Source organism: Lemur catta, chromosome 1 (assembly GCF_020740605.2).
Source record: "Lemur catta isolate mLemCat1 chromosome 1, mLemCat1.pri, whole genome shotgun sequence".
In the NCBI taxonomy this organism is placed as follows: Eukaryota; Metazoa; Chordata; class Mammalia; order Primates; family Lemuridae; genus Lemur; species Lemur catta.
The window spans coordinates 13394403-13413004 of NC_059128.1; the positions used below are offsets into that span (position 1 = coordinate 13394403).

At 42.7% G+C, this 18602-nt stretch overlaps 1 protein-coding gene and 1 long non-coding RNA gene across 2 annotated transcripts in view; both read left to right on the forward strand.

Annotated features, from left to right (window-relative positions):
- Positions 1-664: 664 nt before the first annotated feature.
- Positions 665-2108, forward strand: LOC123645737. The gene is made up of 3 exons (XR_006737690.1): positions 665-787; positions 901-956; positions 1968-2108. It is a non-coding gene; the product is annotated as an uncharacterized LOC123645737 (long non-coding RNA).
- A 6711-nt stretch (positions 2109-8819) lies between these two features.
- FOXN3 (forkhead box N3) overlaps positions 8820-18602 on the forward strand; it is a 363642-nt gene continuing 353859 nt past the window's right edge. Inside the window, exon 1 of the mRNA XM_045562186.1 lies at positions 8820-8965. The gene's annotated coding sequence lies outside the window, so the exon portion shown is untranslated. The remainder of the gene's footprint in view (positions 8966-18602) is intronic.

The window sequence follows — 18602 nt, forward strand, 5'->3', positions numbered from 1 at the left end:
CCGCTTGGTTGCTGTCAGAGGCCGGACTTGCTGAGACCCCATGACTGCATCTTCCATTCAAGCCTCAGAGTCATCCAGGGTCCTGACCCCCAGTGAGCCCTTTGTTCTCTCCCTGGCTCCCATCTGCTTGGAGTCCCAGGTCTGATTGACTTTGCTCCCTTGGCTGCCCAAGCGGTCTGCGTCATCTGGCGCAGGACAACTGGGCAGCAGTGTGGGACACGTGCTGGGGGCAGCGGCCTGAAGAGAGGAAGGGACTTCCCTGAGACAGAGGCCACGGGGATGGAGAGGGGGCCCGGCTTGAAAACAGTCTCTGAGAAGGAATCTAGAGTTTTGTGCATGAAGGTAGAGCCAGAGGGAGGGGCGTGCTGAGGATGCCTTTGAGCTTTCTGGGCAGTGAATATGGGTTTGGAGAAGGGCACTAAGAAATTCCGATTGGGCCATAGTGAATTTGAATTTGAGGTGACAGCAAAATACCCAGGTGGAGGGGTCCAGGAGCTCGCTGGAGATAGGGACTGGGAACTCAGGAGGTACGTGGGTGGTAGTTATTGGTTACTGGCAATCATTAGAAGGCAAGAAGAGGACGTGATCCCAGAGAGAGAACACATGGAATGCAAAGAGAAAAGAGCTGATGGCAGAACCCAGCAGCAGTGCGGGGTGGAGGAGGGCGGCCAGCGGCAGAGACTGAGGACTGGCCTGAAAGGAAGGCGGAAAACCGGAACAAGGCAGAGCTCCCTGAAGGCAAGAGTTTCAAGCAAACGACAGTCGCTGTGCTCCACTGCGTAGACAGGTAGATTAAGCTGTTGAGGATTGACTGATTTCGTACCTTCTCCCCATGGTTGCAAGAGCCTCCTCTTCTGGCTGAAATGACTTCCGAGGGATTATTTGTTTTTAATTTTTCAGTTTCACAAGATGAAAAGAGGAATGGGGGTGGATGGCTGTGATGGTGGCCCAGCACGGTGAGTGTATTGAATAACAGCGAACAGTTTACTTGAAAATCGTTAAGACGGCAAATGTTATGTGTATTTTACTAAGACTAATGAAAAATTGAAAAAAATAACAGATGAAAGATATCAGTATATAAGGATCCATGAACTAAGGCGTTTCTTGCAGCCATAGGTGTAGTGGTAAAGTAGCTGGTCACGACCTCAAAATGTCTAAACACAAGTTAATGTTTGAATGGATTATGGCACTTCTGCACTAAAGTTGAAAAAAAATATTGGTGCCTTAGTAGTCATAGAATGTCCCCAAAATGAATTGGGTTTTCCTAGGGAGAGGGCACGGCCCCCAGCAGCTCTGGTCCTGTAGGCTGTCCATCCCCACCCCTCCTCCCCCCTCCCCCCAGGCCAGGGTCAAGGTGGAAAGGGCCAGAAGGAAGGTGCCCCTAGAACAAGTCTCATCTATCCCCACATAATCTCGCCACTGAGACCGCTTTGCCCAAGATGCCAAATCGTGCCTCTCCCTCACATGAGTCCCAGCGGACTCAGAGCCTAGCTCGCTGCGCAGGAGAAAACCCCCAGCCTCGGTCCCCCTGGGGATTTTTAGTGCATTAGTAAAAGCAATTTTGGTGGAAGCCAGATTGACAAAGACAGGGGAGGAAAGGAGGTGGAAACCGCGGCCCCACTCTTTACAGCCATGTGCCGGATGGCCACCCTCTTCACTGAGTCGCAGAGTCTCTGGATAACTGGCAGAAACATTCAGAATGAAAGGCAGAGGGCTTTTCGCTGTGACCTCCGCTGCAATTCTTTTAAACCCAACTCCGCTTTCATTTAAGACCCTGAGCATTTGTTCCTGGGCTTATTCTCGTGGCTGCTAAAAGTAGTGTAATTGAAAGGATTAATGATATCTTTGCCTTCCTGTTTTGTAAGAAATTGTTCCACTTCCATGTTTAACTTGCTAGGAGAAGAATATGAAAAACCTGAATTCCTGGTTTTTATCAATGGAAGTTCATGTTTTCTCAATCTTTTCAGGAATCAGTTCTTTGCTCTTTGAAACAAGATGATCCTTCTCACATTGAAAGTTCCTTATTGTCAAGTTCAATGCTGTCAAGAAAAGCCAATGCATGAATTATAATTTATTTACCACAATGGGATTTCTACAAGACAAAGAGAGGAGGCTGAATAAAGAAGATGAACTGAATATTGAAATTGTTTCTTTTCTTTAAAAAAAATAGCAAAAATGGTGGTTCCTCTGTAACTGTGGAGGTTTTTGTTTGTTTGTTTGTTTTTTTGTTGCTGTTGTCCTTGTTCTTTCTTTGGGCCAAAACTCTAGTGTATTAATCACATCATTTAGTGTCACAGAAAAGACCCTATTCTGCTGGTGGTACCAGAAACATGTATACAACACATTTTACCCATGCAGAAAGGTATCCGAGGTTAAATTTGTTTACATTTCTGGTTGATTCACTTAGCACCAGTAGCCAAGGCAACTAGTTAAATCTTATTCCATGGCCACAGACGGCCCTTTACCTAAGTGTGTGTTGTGATGACAAGTGGAGTCTGGCGAGAGAGTGAGGGGTCAAGGTGAACCCAATGCTACTGCTAGAAAAACAATGGCCGGTTGGTAGAACTGGTATCCAAGAAGACGACCACAGGACAAGGCTCATGTGTCAGCCAACAGAAGCCGACCCTGGCTGATCTAAGCAGAAAGGGCATTTATTCATAGGATGGTGAGTGGCTCACAAGAATCCTCAGGAAACCTGGGGGAGCAGCTCCGAGGCAATGCAGCTTGGATCAAGGCCTAAAGTCATGATGGAGACAGGTCAGGTGAGGGCTCTGCTGTGGACACCAATGAAGCTGCTATGCTGTAGAAGCTGCTGTGCTCCGGGTTCTACACTGTCCCACTCCTTCCTATTACTAGCTGCTGTGGGGGCGGGGTGACCTAGGGTATGCCCCTCCCCACAACTATGAGATAGGCTGGGCAGGTGGTCTCTGGTGTTTCCAGGTTGTTTTTCTCTTTGGAGACAGGGTCTCATTCTGTCACCCAAGCTGGAGTGCAACGGCATCATCACAGCTCACTGCAACCTCAAACTCCTGGGCTCAAGCAATCCTCCTGCCTCAGCCTCCTGAGTAGCTGGGACTACAGGTACATGCCACCACACCAGAATAATTTTTCTTTCTTGCTCTTGCTCAGGCTGGTCTGGAACTCCTGAGCTCACGTGATCCCCCTGTCTTGGCCTCCCAGAATGCTGGGATTACAGGCCTGAGCCACCTCGTCCAGCCTCCGTTTCTAGTCGGCTTTGGTGATACCCTGGGCAACTAAAAAGAATGACAAATGTCATTCTCACACTTAAGAACTGGAACTATGTCTTAATCTTTATAGGCTGAGACCCAGTAAAATGCCCCTGCAAGTAGTAGCTGCCAACCAGACTTCTGATTATGAATGCTCTGCCAGCGTACCTTCAGGAGTTACAACTGACAGATTAATGACCACCTGGAGAGCTGAGCAACTTGACCAGACAGAGTCTTTACTTTTTAAAATTGTGGCTCTTTTTAAAACCCATTGTAACGCAGCCATATTATATTCACGTTCGTTGATGAGATCTATGTCAAGGCTCTTAACAAAACTCACCATCCACTCAATGAAAATCTCCTCCTGACCTCCATGAGTACAATTTGCATGGTATAAAAAAAATAAGGGCAAAAAGCATTTAAATCCTTTGTTCTCTATTAAGTTAGAGAGAGAAAGGATATCCTCAGCATTTTAAGATGAACATCTTGAAAACTGTACTCAGAGTGGCAAGCAGGTATAATCTAGTGCTATTTGACAAGATTGTTCTTCCTAGTGACTACCCACCAAAAGGGAAAGCTTGGAACTGATTGACTAGCAAGCTATCCATTTACTGTGAAATAAGGAAAGCTCTGGGGCTTAAATGGTAAGGTTATCAAATATCTTACATCCAAACAACCACCTTAAAATGACTGCCACACAGGCAAAGGTTTTCTCCCAGTGGTAGTGTTTGCTATTTTAACGTACAATATGGTGCCTTGCAGACACTGGAAACTCAATGAATTTTTCTTGGTGGTGATAACAGCTACAGATAACATAAATTGCCTCTTACTTTGGTAACAAAGGCTTGGTATGTTTTTGGCCAGTGTGGAGGTATTTTAACATAGTACAGTAAAAATACAGGTGAAGTATTACAGCTACTGTGTAGCCATTGTGAATTTTGATGCATTTTAATAAGATTATTATTATTCTTAGATGAGCATTTGTTGTAAAGATGGAACAGAGGAGTTCCTGTAAACCATTTACCTACCTTCTTGTAATGTTAATATCTCAAATAACCATGACACATTTATCAAAACTAAGAAATTTACACTGGTACAAACTATTAACTAAACTACAGACTTCATTTGGATTTCCCTGCCATTTCTTGTGAGTGAGAGACTTTAGCACCAATTTGAGCTAGAGTGTCCATAAGGCCATAGCTGAACTACATGAATATGAACTCACAGGGACTAGACATAGAGATGGCTGAGAAAGACTATGACATCTACCACTGATTGTGCTCAAAATACTTTGCATGCATGATCTGATTTCATCCTCCCTAGAAATCAGTGGAGGAGGGGCATAGTGGATACTATCGTATCCACTTTACAGATGAGAAAGTGGGGCTTAGGAAACCATGCAATATTCACAAGACAGTTGAGTTGGGAAGTGGCAGAGCCAGGATGCGAACTCAAGCTTCTCTGATTCCAAAGCCCGAGACCGTGACCATGTGTGACCATGATCACAACAGCCCAGACTGAAGCACACCTGTCACAGGTACAATGGAGATACTGCCACTCTCCATCAGCAGCCTTGCCCAGGATGCACCTTCCAAAGCTCACCTGGACCAACTGTGGCAGGTGACCCCAATGTGGGAGGTTGTCCTGTAGCAATGACATGTGACTCTACATGGAACGGGGTTTTCTGTGGTGTATGGAATCAGTTTCGACCCTGGACACTCGAACTCTGCCTGAGGGTAGGAGACATTCTCCCCATCTGTGGCCACCTCTGCCGCTCTTCTGCCTTGTGGGGCGAGCTTGGGGACCCCCGCTGCTGGCCTGGGAAGAGCACAGTGCAAACATCCCCACACGCCTTTTGCTCTGCTTTCCTGAGTGGTTTAAGGCTTCATTAACGTGTGTAAAGTGACCTGAAATGTGGGAATGAAAAGAGCTGGGGAATTCAGAGTGTGGATGACTATCTGAGGTGAGACAGCTGAGAAAGGGGGGCTGAGGCAGACAAAGGGGGTCCGGAAAGGCTGGGGAGGCCCTTGTCTCTGCAGCCAGCTGCCTGGCCCACAGCCAGATGGGGCTGTTTCTGGCAGCATTCTGCCCTGCGCCTCCCTCTCAAGGCCTGCGTCGCAGCTCCGCTCAGGGGCCAGACCCCAGGGTAAATAATTCCTAAAAGGCCTGGGCAGGAGCTGAGGAACAGGCCTGAGGACACAAACTGTGGCCAGTCCCATGACTGGCCCTATGGAGAAGGGAATGAGACGCCATCCATTATCCACTTTCGCCAAAGCAAAACCATCTGCAAATGACTGGGTTTGGTCAATGAAGGAATAAATGGGATGGATATTTAATGGCAAAGATACGAATGAATCAGAACGAGTTTTGTTCATTCCTTTTGACAAGCATGGATTCATCGTAGTGATTTAGTACTGTCACTTGTGGGAAGCAATAAATCCTTTATAAAATGGTGGGTAAAGGTAATGACATCCAGGTCACGTGCTATTTCACCATCTCCTCAGTGTGTGTTAGTAAAAGGGTGAGGCTATCGGTTTCATGGAGAATGTTAAAGCTTCTGACTCCATAGGGTGAAGGCGGGTGGCATTTTATTGCAATTTGAAGCATACAGAGAAGCAAGTGGAAAATCTTTCAGTATAACCTGATACCACCTATATCTAGCAAGTTAGCATTACGGGGTTGTTTCCAGCACAGTGAGGATTTCTGTGCATCTCTATGTGTATATAAACGGTGGCTATATATACAGCCTATTCTAAACTGTTTATGATGATGGAGAGGGAAAAAGTTTGTTTAGATAATCTGAAGTTTATATGGGGCTTTCATCATGTTTTAACATCCTGCTTGGGCTAATAGTTACATGGTTATCCATCCCCTGAGCCCACAGACTGAGGATGTGGCTGCTGGCTGCACCCTACAGCTTGAGTGAGCATCAGTTAGAGAATTCCAGAGACTCTAATCAGCCTGGCATGGGGCCAGGTGCCCACCCTGGGGCCAATCCTCTGGTCACACTGTAAGATGCTTGTTCCCGAAATGGAACGTCAGCTCTTCCTGCATCCCAAGCCTGCTGGCCCCAAATGACAGTTTCTTTTGACTGGTACCTCTTCTGGTGTGCTCTGGCTTTGAGAAATTGCTCACCACCAGCATTTCTTTTCAGCTTCTCATCGCCTCCTCTTGGTGCTAAGATTGCTTTGAGCCTAGCACATGCAACATTTGAAGGCCACATGCATGGTGTGACTATAAAGTAATTAGACCAGTTTTCAACAAAGGGATCAAATGAATTCATCAAGTAAGTTTTGCACGAGTCCTTCCAAGTATTTCCCCAGGAAGGTCGTACCATTTTCCAATTTTATTGCCATACCTGGCCCCTTTCCTTATGAATTGCACAAGAAAAGGAATGAATCACTTTTTGGAATACAATGTTTTTGTCTTTTCAGTTAAATGTCACCCAGCCCTTCATCTGGTGGAATTTCGGTGGGTTGGGAGGCATCAGAGAAGTTATGTTTCCTTTCGGCAGAGAGGAGGAGGGAAAGGATGGCCACAAACAGAACTGAGTGGTGACTCTACCATGGGTGCAGGAGGGCTGAGACCCTTCAGAGCTCCCATGGTCACGAGGTCTAGACAGAGACTCCATGGATCAGGCCCATCCTATATTTGAAATGCCTTGAGTTTCCAGGGTTTTCAGGGCTTTTAAGCACTGGGGCTGCACATAAAAACCCAAGTTCAACTTGAGAAAACCTTACTCCTCCATGTGTAAAGTTCTTAATCTCTGATAAAAAGCAAAAAGGTGTATGTGTGGCAGGGGCATTGCTCAGCCTCAGAGTTTTACGTCTTCTGCCTGCCAGGGGGCCCTGGACGGCCCCAGGACAGAAACCTGACCCGTTTGTGTCTCACTCGCCATCTTTCTCATTTCATGGAGATTAAAATTTTTTCCAACAAACTTCATATTTCTATGCTGATGACTTGCTGCTGAAGAAACCTACCTGCATTTTTGTTTTGGATACTTCACTTTCCACAATACTTACAGAGAAATAGTTGGGAGGCCAGGTGGTGTACTCAAAAAAGCAGGGCTTGTTGCGAGTGGAGAACAAGGTAGGGATTCCAGCTGCTCTGCTCATCAGCTGTGCGATTCTGCACAAGTCACTTCACCTTTCAGGACCTCCACTTTCCCATCTGAAAATTGGGAATATGTATTTCCTCACAGACGTGGTGTAGAGATCACATGAGATGTATGTGTGAGTGCTTGGAAGATTGACAAGTATAGCATATTACAACTAGTCCTTTGCATGGATAAAAGGCATCAGACAAGGTGCCTTTGATGTTTAATTAATACTAAAAATCTTCCATTACATTTATTTAGCTAAAATTGGAAAGGGGGAGAGCAAGGGTACTTTTCAAAGGGACTTTTTCTGCTCCAAAAATAGAATTCAGAAAGCACATATTTGATTTTCCTTTTGGTGTAAACCACAGCACCATTGTCATTAGCAGTTTTACAGAATTGTGACCTTCAAACTTGGTGATATCAAAGACTGAGAGAACGCTCCCAGTCTTGAAGCCTTTCAAACAGGCTTTTCAAACTCAAGCACTTTTATTTTGAATTAAGAGCTAATAGAATTGTCCTCTTAATTGAGCACTTGCAAGATTAAAAGTTGCTTTCCAGGTGGGCTGCAGTAAATGAACGTGCCAAGAGGTTGCTGAAAGCCCTTTTGGGGGCAAAGGAGGGAGAGACTGATCCAAGTCCTTGTAACAAACACCCTTTGCTCTGTTGTGAAAGAGAAACCTAGAACATACAGTCTTCCTAATTGTACACGAGCTGATTTGTGTATAAATCTGAGATCATAATTTACTTTCACTTTACTGATTTTGTGAATTTTCGCATTTGTTTTAATTTGTAATTAAGTTTTCTCTATGAGGCACACCATATGCCACCATTAATTCTTTCTCGTTGATTTCTTAGGCGATACATGAGTGCATATTTTGATGCAATTTTTGAGGTCTTTTGAAAATCAAATGACGACGTGTTTAGCCATATGGGGCTTTGTTATTTAAAATAGCATATTATAATGTAAGAGAAAGCAAAATGCAAAAGGACCTGTCAACAGGGGGGGAAATATTGGAAAACTGTTTAAAACATTGTTTTGAACCCACAAATTTTCAACCCTTTTTTCTTTTCCTGTGTTCTAATTTTGAGATCTGTCTTTACTGATCCCATACGGTGCCTTAACCTCCCGCGAACGGCCAGTATCCCAAGTGCACCGGGCAGGGCTGTGTGTGCCAGTGACTCCCTGCGTTACACACTGGGGCTGCACCTCCTAACATCTGCCTTCTGAGTTCAGTTGTAGCCAGTGGCTTTCTTTTCATACCTTGTGCAAGGATTTGCAATCAAGCTCCAGTTCCCCCGCGCAAATCGTGGCCGCTTTTGAAAGGGACCGACGGGTGTGCCGGCGTGCCCGGGGCTTCGCGCGGCTCCCGCGCTGCCGGCCGTACGTGCGGGCTGCAGACCGGGCCGCGGGGCGGGCGCGCGGCGCGCACTAGGACCCAGCAGGGCTCCGGGCCCGGGTGGGAGCCGCGCCGCCGACCCCGGGCGGGCGCCGGGCGCAGGAGCCGGGGTTCCGGCCGCGATCGGCTGCAGCTCGGCCGGGAGACGGCGCGACCCGGCGGCGGGGCCACTCGCGAGTCCAGCGTCGCTGCAGCCCCCCAATGCGGCCGCGAGAAGCAGCGGGGGGGGCAGGCGATCGAAGGTAACGAAAATGGGGCTCATTTCCTGCCTCCCGATCCGCTCTTGTTTAGCATTGTCATGAGAAGCCCTCCGCGTTCAGCCTGCTGCATTTGGGGGCACCCTTTGATTTTTTTTAAGGTGTCCGCCCCCTTATTTCCACCTGGTTTCAGATTGATTTATAGCCTGCAGCCCAAATGAGAAAGCTCCAGGAATGGCAAGTTGCTTATTTTCATTAGTTTTGTCTCAAAAGTAAGTTCATTAAAAAAAAAAAAAAAGTTTCTCAGGAATTTGTGGGTAGTTGTTTTTTTAAAAAAATTTTTTTTTAAAATTGCAGACAAATGGATATTTATAAAAATTATCAAATAATTGATGTAATTCTGTTAATTACTTCTAGGGAAGCCCACTTTTGTGGGCTGCCCAGGCGTTACTTTTATTTTCAAGGAAGAAACGTGTTAAATGTGGAGTTTGGGTGGGCAGAGTTTACAGCATTGCTGTCGCAACTGTTTTGCTATCAATTATAAACAGAGTGTCAAATCTACAGGCAGTTTAAACCTCTTTTCAAATTCGTAACTGGTTATCCTGATATGACATATACAGATGAGAGTTTCTGTTGAGGGCAGTAAGAATATTTCTCTTTTTGGAGAAACATTGTTTTGAGGAGAAAACCGTGATTACCGGCTGGGAAGGCTAAAGAGACTATTTTTCATGCTTTGTTTATACTCCGGGAATGACATTTGGGGAAGGGAAACGTAATCTTTCTCAGGAGCTTTTAATTGTGGGGTTATTCATTTATTTAATTTATTAGTTTCAATTGGTTGGGCTCAGGGAGCCCTTCGTCACAGGCTGTGCTTAAGGTGACACATTTGCTAGCAGTTGGGACACATGATTGCAAATGTAAAATGTGCCTCAGCTGAAAGGACTGGTCTGCTGGAAGCTCCCATGTGGAGCTGTTGTAGGCAGGGTGCGACCGGCTCATTGAGGAAAAAGGGAATCGTTCTCCTTAGCTAAGGAAGACATCCTGTTATATTCCTTTTGTTCCCTGTTTTTCATTGATCGCCAGCTCTGCCTTAGAGAGGAGAGCAGCTCAGAGGGTGCAGAGCTCTGAAGACTGCACAAATGCCTAGAGCCCACTTTAACTCTCCTACTGATTGGTCAGTTAGATTGAGACTTACGAAAACAGTCTCCCAAACCCTTTTTAAAAAATTGTGCTGTAATTTCACATTAGCCTTCTCGTGCACAGATTTCTTCAAGGTCGATTTTTAATTCTGGTGCAGTTGGCTCGAGATATCTTTATGTTTAATTTTTTTGTTGTTGTTTCTATCCAGATAAAGTAGGCCATTTTGGTGACAAATTTCTTTGCAGATGTCAGCTACTAGCTTACATGTATAGACCTATCACTTCACAATACATTCTCAATGATTTCTGCTCTTAAGTTGTAGAATGCAAAGTTGTTCAACTTAGAATAATTTTTCCTAACCATTTTTTGATCTGAGTATTTAAATAGCACCATCAGCAGATGGATGCTTAACTGTATCATTACTTTGATAATTTAAGTGCCTTGTGCATTAGCATGTTTCATGCACTAAATCTAAGTGTGTGACAGAGATAGAACAAGACAATAAAGAGCAAACAATCAAAATCAGCTTGCACACTATTACAAGAAATTGTGGCATCTGCTTTGAGGAGAATGCATTTTACATCCAAGAAAAAGGGCATTTTCACCATGTAAGAATATGAATTAGTAAACATTTTGAAATGTTATATCTATAAGACAAAATATAAAGCCCGTGAACATTTTCATTTGAGCCTTTAAAGTGCTTTCATTAAAGAAGCACTGTCCCAGAAGTTGTTAAATGTATAAACACTTTTCTGATTGGCTTAAAAATTTAGACACAGGAAGTGGATTGTATCTAATAACCCTGGAGTGGAGACATGGTTGTCATGGAAACCGAGAGGAGTAACCCCACCCCCCCACCACACATACATACTCTACCATGACCACCACTTAAAAAAAAAAAGCAAAAACAAAACCTGCATGTCATCACAGATGCCTGGAGAACATGTTGGCTTCTGTAAGCTTTCCCGCAGCATCTGTTGAAACCTGAGACCGTGCCTGTCAAATCAAGGTCATTTTACAACAACAACCAAAAATGTAGTCTCTTGGATTTCATAACTGTATTTGTGTTGAAAATGTTTGAGGAAAGAGCCTTAAAGCAAGGATGAACACCCTTGCTTACTTTGCATTTTGCAACCTCTGAGTTTGTGCGAGGGAAGGCTTAGATGAATGTATTTGAGCACTTAATTGTGGAATCAAACTGACTAGTATGTCTGCTGGTAGAACAAAACTCTTCTTAGGGCCATAAAGAATAGAATGTTACCTGTGGATGAAGAGTCATCAGGGGAAGGTATAATGAGGCATTTCTGTTTGTAAGAAGGTTCAAAGTTGAACTGAAGCAATTGAACTTAAGCACTTGCGCATTTTGGAACCCTGCTCTGAGGCTGCAAGTGTGGGGAAAACTGAAGACTGGTGCTTTGGGAAGTCTAAGGCAGGGTGTTTTCAGTAGCTGAGCAGGGAAAGGAAAAACTCCTAAATGGAAATAAGAGCTGTTTCAAAACTGCAATTTTTCTTATTATTCAGTTGACTTAGAAAAGTTTCCTCTTTCGTGGATGAGGAAGAGTGCTTTAGTTTTTAGAATAATCGAGAGGTTTCCAAAATCAAAGTTGCAAATATTTCCACTATTTTGGTAATGGTTTCCCTCAGGAATGTAAAGAAAGAAGAAAAGTTTGGAGGCCGCCCCACCCCCACCCCATTCATTTTACTAACTGGAAAGTAACCAGAGGCCCTGTCCTAGATTTTGACTTTAAGGATCAACATTGAACCTTGTAAATATAAAGCAAATGCATTTCTTACACTTACTTTTCTAATCTTGTCAATAGCAATCTTCAAATTTTAAGTTCTTGATATTTATTTAGAAATGTCTTCCTTCCAACCCTGGTGATTTCTAGCATTGTATTGCTTTATCTTAATTGAAAATGGTCAGTTTTAAAACTTATTCAATTAACAGTTTGATCTTTCTTAAAAGCAGCAAATTTCCCTTGTTTTCATCAACTAATTGCATGGGGATGGGGAGGAGTCCTAACTATTTTAATGTTTATTTAATAACCTGCATCTACATCATAGGAAATATAGACTTAGAGGCTACATAGCATTGTTCGGATGATTTAGCATATATTTCATTATCCCATGTTGTCAAATATTTAACTGATTGGGACTTGGTGAAGAAGATAAGTTTAATGGCATACTGGTCTCTTTTAGCAAAGGATTTCCTGTAGGGAGCTTTCTTATCTGCAAGTGTGTTCATTGGCAGGAAATATGTCAGTTGCTTGTTTTTACAAACCGAAGGAAATGAATGGGATTTGTTGGTTTCTAGAATCTACCCTCATTCTCTATTGTCTTTCAGATAATTTGCTCAGAAAATTTTGTTTCTAAAGGGACTTTTTTGGAGTGCAATTAATTCACTCTAAATCTTTGGCATTGCTGTTTATTTCTTTTTGACTTTGGGATTAGGAAAACTTATTGTTATACTACCATGTACAACTTATTTTACCAATGCAAATTAACAAGATGTTCAATAAAATTCCAATTCATTTTCACTTGTCAGATGGTTACTCACATATTTACCGAAGCTGGCATTTTTGGATGGCTATGCCAAATTTCTAATAATTGTTCTGGAATACTAACCAAATGTCAGTGTCGATTTTGGATTAGCATGGAGAAGTAAAGGGAGAGAGGCAGCTTTATTCTTCTCTTTGCTTGTAACAAAAGGTCCATAAAGAATACATGTCAGGTATATACCAACCTTGCTGAGGGCAAAAATAAATGAATGAATGAATGCATGAATAAATAAATCAAAATTGGGGGTGAGTAGGCTAACACCACTTTAGAGTACATATGAGAAAAAGAAATCTTAACTTTGAAAGGATTTACTGTGCAAAAGTCTGGATTATTTTTTGGATGTTGAAGATAAGTGTATTTAATTGCTTCAATTCATGTATGTTTCAAAACCAGGAAGAGGGAAAAAGGGCAAGCTTCTTTAAAGAAAAATAAGTACATAAACTTCCATTTGCAGGGAACCCTGGTTAGAGCGGTTAGGAGTGCCTGAGGGAGAGAGAACCATTTATTGCAATGGTTTTCACACATTTTTGTAGACATCGTTTTTGTTTTATACTTAGCACCAAATGAAATCTTATGCAAGACCCTAATATGTGAGTCAAATAAAAACAGAACTTCTCTGGAGGAGCTAGGAGCCTACAGCCTGCTCTATTTCCCTGGGCTGTGCCTGGGGCACACCCTAGAACCCCGGTACCCCTGTGAGCACAGTCTGAAAACCTTTGCTTTAAAAATATTCTCTAAAGAAGACCCGAGGGAATTGCTTGCAGAGTCCTGGAGCCTCTTAGCTAAAGAGAGAACTTTTGCCTTGACGATTTATGAGGACACTTGTGCTCATAGTGAGTAGGAAAAAGGTAGCAATTAGGTATATAATGCAGTGTACCCTAAGAAGCTGATATGCATATAGAAAAAGATATGTCCACTTACAAGTGTGAAAAAGCCCTGGTCCAGTCCATAATGGGAAAAGGAGAAAGGGTATTTTTAGGGGTTACTTATAAACCAGGACTCTGTTTCCTTATAAATTATAGGAACATCACATGGCCGTGTTTGAGATTAGTTGGCCACAATCTTACTGGAATGCACCACCTTAGGATCTGTTCTATCACTGTTTTTCTATTAGTCAGTGAAAATAATTTCATATTAAGTATCGTTTGTAAAATGAAAGTGTGCCAAGCTATATAAATCTGCTTGGCAGACTCAGTAGTGTTTTGAGTGTTGAGTAAAATGATAACACACAGATGATATTTGAATGTCATCAAATATATTCACATTATCTCCTCTGTTACAAGATCGTACTGAAATGGCAGTATTGAGATTGTGCCCGGTTCTTCTCTTTACATCTCAGAAGCTACCAGTATTAAGGATTTCTAGGGGTGGCAGACAGAGGAATCCCATTTAGTTCCACTCTTGATTTTCATGATCACTAGATTCATGTATGCATGAGTATGGAGATAAGCAACAGAGACTTCAGGCAAACTGTGGAGAATTATGCTGCTTATGGCCACAGCCAAACTCCCTGCATTGTTTCTTGGAGGCTGCCCGGTTGAGAAGTCTATGGAAGTAGAAAGGATAGACCCCTGTCTACATTCTCCTACTGCTTTCATTGTGCTTGCTGTGTTTCCACTACCTGCATGGGGTTAGAGACGGAGATTAGAATAGTATAATAAGTATTCCAGGAAGCCACAGATCCTGCAATGATTTGTGCTGAGGCTGAAACTTCTATAAGCACAAAATAGTTGTGATAGTAGATGAAAATGATTATGGTTAACTTTATTTATTGAATTGTGTAGACTGAAGCTTTTCATGTTTAGGCTGTGTAAAGCTATCTCATTCCTCCTCCCGCCTGCATTTCAAAGAACAAGTGTGTACAGCCATAGAAAGCCAACAGAACCATCCCAAGGCATATTCAGGATAATAGAGCAGCATTTCTTTGGGAGTGAGCATTAAACGCCCATGTTCTTGGGGACTGTCTTTTTGAACTGAAGGGCACATGCCAGTTACCAGGACATTGCTGAAGTTGCTAATGGAGGACTTCTCCACATGTTGTACAGTGTGTGCCCAGTACCTTTGCAGAGATTCAGAGAGTAGCAAGTCCCACTTGGAGAGGGATTTTAGTATATTATGCAAGTTTAGATTTTAGATAATCTAAGAGTGCAATTTCTTTGCACTCTGAAATGTTCTGATTCAGCAGACTTAATACTTTTGTAGCCTTTAAAATGAAAACAATTACTATATAATGACTACTTAATAAATGTCTCTAAATTAAGACCATCATATTGTTTCTTATGACCATAATAGATTTAGCACTTAGAATGGTCTCTTGAAAAAGAAATTAAGTTGCTCTGAGTAAGTTTGGCAATGTTGGGTGATATAGACAAATCACATCTTACATTATTTTATTTGATTCTCAATTTAATAATATTACTGATAATAACTATGATAATTTACATTAATGTCCCATTCTACAGTTAAAGAAATCGAGGTAACCACGTTCCTAGAGCCACACATTCCTTGGTAGCTGACTAGTTCTCACCCTCAAGTCCCCTGACTCCAAATTCCAGGCATTTTCTACCCCACTTACCACCTCATGACTGTTCCTCTGCCTGTGTGTATTCTAGGGTTGGACACTTCCCCTTCCACATTGGAAATGGAGTACCCTCCTGGGAAAATCGCAGGGTGGCATGGGAAATATTTGCTGTGATTCTGGCCAGGAATAGGATTTTGCTTCTTGACATTCTGTGTCCCCCATCAGGCTATTAGTGATGACAGGGACTTTTTGGTCCCTTGTCAGTGATTGTTGTACTTCATTTGTCTTCATCTTTTGAATTTCCCTTCATCCACCTCTGAGCACATTCACCTACTTGGTAAATGAAAGGTCCTAACCACAGGGATATGATTTTCCTGAATTACCCAAATATTATACTAAGTCTAACTGTTGGTGGCATCGCTAACTCACAAACACGGATTTCCTAGACAACATTCACTTTTATAATTGGTATGAACTACTCAACAAACTCAAGCGTGCAATTACAGTGACATCTCCTTGATTTCTTTCAGAATAAAAACAACTGTCTTAACTCATCAGATTAGCAGGATGTCCAGGATCTCCCTTTGGGGCCTCTCATAGCCCTAAACCACAAATCCCATATGGGTTTATAGCAACCAAGTTGGGGAGGGCTTCAGTTTACTTCCACATCTAGGCAGGGAGCTCTGCTCTTGCACTAGTGTGGGAGGAGATTCTGAGTTAAATCATCAGCTGGGCATCCCACTCTGCCTAGTACATACAACCAGTTGGAACTAGCAATGGAACAGATGTAGACCCATTCTGTGAAGTATGCCTGGTACTTTCTAATTCTCTTGAGGAGTTCAGGTGAATGATGAACTTGATGGAACTAATTCATATTTCATGGGTATGATTTCACATATTTCACATGTATGAAATCATTTTAAAGAATTGAGTGAAGGAAGTGCTAAAGACATATGTACAAATTTGGGAAAACAAATCCTCCACGCATTCATTCAGTGAACAGTTATTGACCACCTACTGTATACCAGGAACTGGTGATAGGGATACAAGGATGAAGAAATCACTCCCAGGCAGCCTACCACCTGTTCTGTAACTCCAACTGGCTTCTTGACTGGAAATATCCCCGAATGTGACTCTTTTGAAGTTCATATTCTAAGTGGATATAGACAGATTAAAGTGACACCCTCCTGAGCTCCTTCCTGGGAGTATTATGTTTTGTTTTAGTTGGGAAGCAGACCCTGCAAGGAGGATTCAAGGGTGGATAGTTTAATTGGGTTGAGGGTCCTAGGAAGATACCAGTAGGGGGATAGGGTGGGAGATGAGGAAGAGAAGTCAGCCGGTAGTGTGTTGTCCTGCCAGATATCACTGTGGGTAGCAGAGCTCAGCCCCACTAGGACGTGTCAATTGTAGTCACTGGTTGAGGACTGCTCACTGAGGGCATTGATCCTAGTACTTGAGGTCTGCATGTGAGCTGGTAGAGCAGATTTCAGCCAGAGAAGGTTCTTGGCGACTTCTTGATGTCCTTGGTGGCAGTTGGGGGTTGGGCTGGTGTGCACTTTCAGGCAAGGCCTGAAAGCGACGTGGCCAGGGCATCAGCAGCTTCTGCTGCCACTCTGTGTTCTTTAGGTCCTTCTACAGTCTGGGAGCTATGTATGTTTTAGAATAATCATCATCTTTTAATAATTCTTTTAGCCTCAAAACGAATGAAGAGTGGTTTTTCAGTCTAAAAAAATATGGGCGTAAGTTCAGAAGTCGAAATACTCAAGCACAAATTTTCAATAAGGGCACTCACTTTTTGTTTTTTTTCTCCATCTTTGTTACAACCATTACCCCTGTTTCCCAGGTTAGAAAACTTGGACACCCAATAGTTTTACATCCCACGTATCTAATTTTTCAGCAGGGCTCCTTGTTATTTTTTGAAATCCACCTTATTTTCATCTTGATTCTGAAGCTTCACTCCAAGAATACTGCAAGTGACCTTGAGGCTGCTCTGTCCCCTCTGGCTCCTTTCCTCTATATCCCTGAAGACTTCTGTCCCTAAAACATGCTCACAATATGGGCTTGGAAGCTGGACTTCCTGTTTTCAAATGCTGCCCATGCCATTTACAGCTGTGTGACTTTAGGCGAGTTACTTAAGCTAAGACTTGAGTCTTAGGTAATATTTCCATAAGTACTGTGGAAATAAAACTCAGTAATGTGGAAATCCTGAAAGGATTATTGGGAGGGCTAAATCATAGAGTCCCTGAAAAGCACTTGGCACAGAGCCTGGCATGTAGTTACAGCTCAGATTGTTGTAGCTATTTTTATTGTTGTTAGTGTTGTTATGTCCCTCATCTACTAAGAACCTAGGACGGCTCCCTGTTGCCCACCTTACCAAGTCTGCCCGTCTCTGCCTAAGTTGCAAGTTCTTTTATAACCTGGTCCTACTCATTCCTGCTTAGGGAATGCCCCAGAATCTGCTCAGGGTTTATTCACCCCTGAACTTGCCAGGGCCCTTCCGGCTCCCCTGCCTTTGTGTGTATTGTCCCCTGGCCACAACCTTCTTCCTCCATGTTGTGGAGTCACTCCTTTCATCCACTTAAAAACTATTTGTTTATTTTGTCTACCTGCTGACCCGGAGTCACCTCAGCTTGCATTGGCAGCAAACCGAGTGGTAGCCACTGCCTCCGTCAAGCTGCTGGCCTGGTGGCCTCTGGGTGCGGTCCCCTCCACTGGCCACAGCAGATCCTGAGGCAGGCTCACTTCTCCCCAGCATCCTCATGCTTTTTGTTGTTTCCAAAACTGACTGTTCCAATTTATACTCTCATGTGTAGTGAATAAATGTTTCGTTTCATATTCTTACTGATGTTTAATATTGTCAGACTTTAACATTTTTGTCAATTAAGTGTGAAATAATCTCATTCTTATTTTCATTTTTCCTTTTCTTGGTTATTCATAAGCTTGAGTACCTCTTCATATGTTTACTGGCCATACACGTTTGTTCATTTGTGAAGTGTCTGTTTGCCTGTTACATTGTAGTCTGGAGTCCACTAAGAATTGTTTTTTGTGTATAGTGTGACGTAGGTGTGCAGTTATTTTTTATACTACACATACCCCCCAAATATAATACATGTGTTATAGATGCACGTATTATAGCTATACAAATATTGTATTAATATATATACATCTATTATGTATGTATATGTATTATGTATATATGTATCTCTATAGATATCTATATGTAGGCCTATAGCTACATCTATGTTCTTGGAGAATTGAATCTTTTTATTTTTGTGAAGTCATGCTCTTCAACTCTTACAATACTTTTTGTCTTATGGTATATTTTGCCTAATGTGAATATAACTAACAATATTAGACAACAGTAGGACATAATCAGCTTCCCTTTGATTAGTTTTTGATGGTATTTGTTGGTTTTTTTTTTGTCCCCACCCCTCGGTATTTGTTTTTTCATCGTTTGTTTTT